The sequence below is a fragment of the Apis dorsata genome, unplaced genomic scaffold (assembly GCF_000469605.1).
Source record: "Apis dorsata unplaced genomic scaffold, Apis dorsata 1.3 scaffold_92, whole genome shotgun sequence".
Classification (NCBI taxonomy): domain Eukaryota; kingdom Metazoa; phylum Arthropoda; class Insecta; order Hymenoptera; family Apidae; genus Apis; species Apis dorsata.
Genome location: NW_006263390.1, coordinates 1,193,887 through 1,194,572, shown reverse-complemented (window position 1 = coordinate 1,194,572; position 686 = coordinate 1,193,887). Strand labels below are relative to the sequence as shown.

The following is a 686-nucleotide window of genomic DNA, read 5'->3' as shown; positions in this document are numbered from 1 at the left end:
CTCTCTCTTTCTCTCTGGTCTTTCGGCTAGTTCAATCTCGACAGTCACTCGTACTAAGGTAAGTAACCGCCTGATCTTACCCTGAAGGAAATCAGGGATCATTTTGTTTTTTTCTTTCGATCCTGGAAATTCGTATTTTTTTATTTCTCGTATTTTTTTTTTTTTTCAATCCTCGCATGCGAGCATGCCATGCTTTCGATACGGTAGCAATCGCCGCACCTAGAGCTACCTTTATATATATATATATATATATATATACATACATACTATGTATATATTATACAACCCTGCCAATGCACCTTCGAGGTAGTGCGCTTTCGATCATTCCCCCTCTCTTCTCCCCCCTTCCTCTTCCGTTTATCATTTCGGATCCATTCCGAAGAGATCCCTTTTGGGTTTTCAGTTTTCCGCCGAATGTCCTCCAACTGTGACCCCACTAGCAGCCACGCTGCGATGAATGCGCCTTCGAAATTCATGTTTCGGGATTCAACGGGTCGTGCAACGAATCGGAAATCGAATCCCTTCCGGCGGGAACTTCGTACCGCCCGAGGGAATTACAGAGTAGCTCACCTCAGGAGATGCGATTTCACGAGATTCTATTTCTTCTTCTTTTTTTTTTTCTCTCTCTCTCCTTTTTTTTATATATATACATGTGTGTGTATTTTTTTTATCGTTTGTTTCCCTCT

At 42.0% G+C, this 686-nt stretch overlaps 1 protein-coding gene across 1 annotated transcript in view; it reads left to right on the top strand.

Moving 5' to 3' along the window:
• Positions 1–686, top strand: part of LOC102676092 (microtubule-actin cross-linking factor 1-like) — an 81,873-nt gene that overhangs the window by 47,241 nt on the left and 33,946 nt on the right.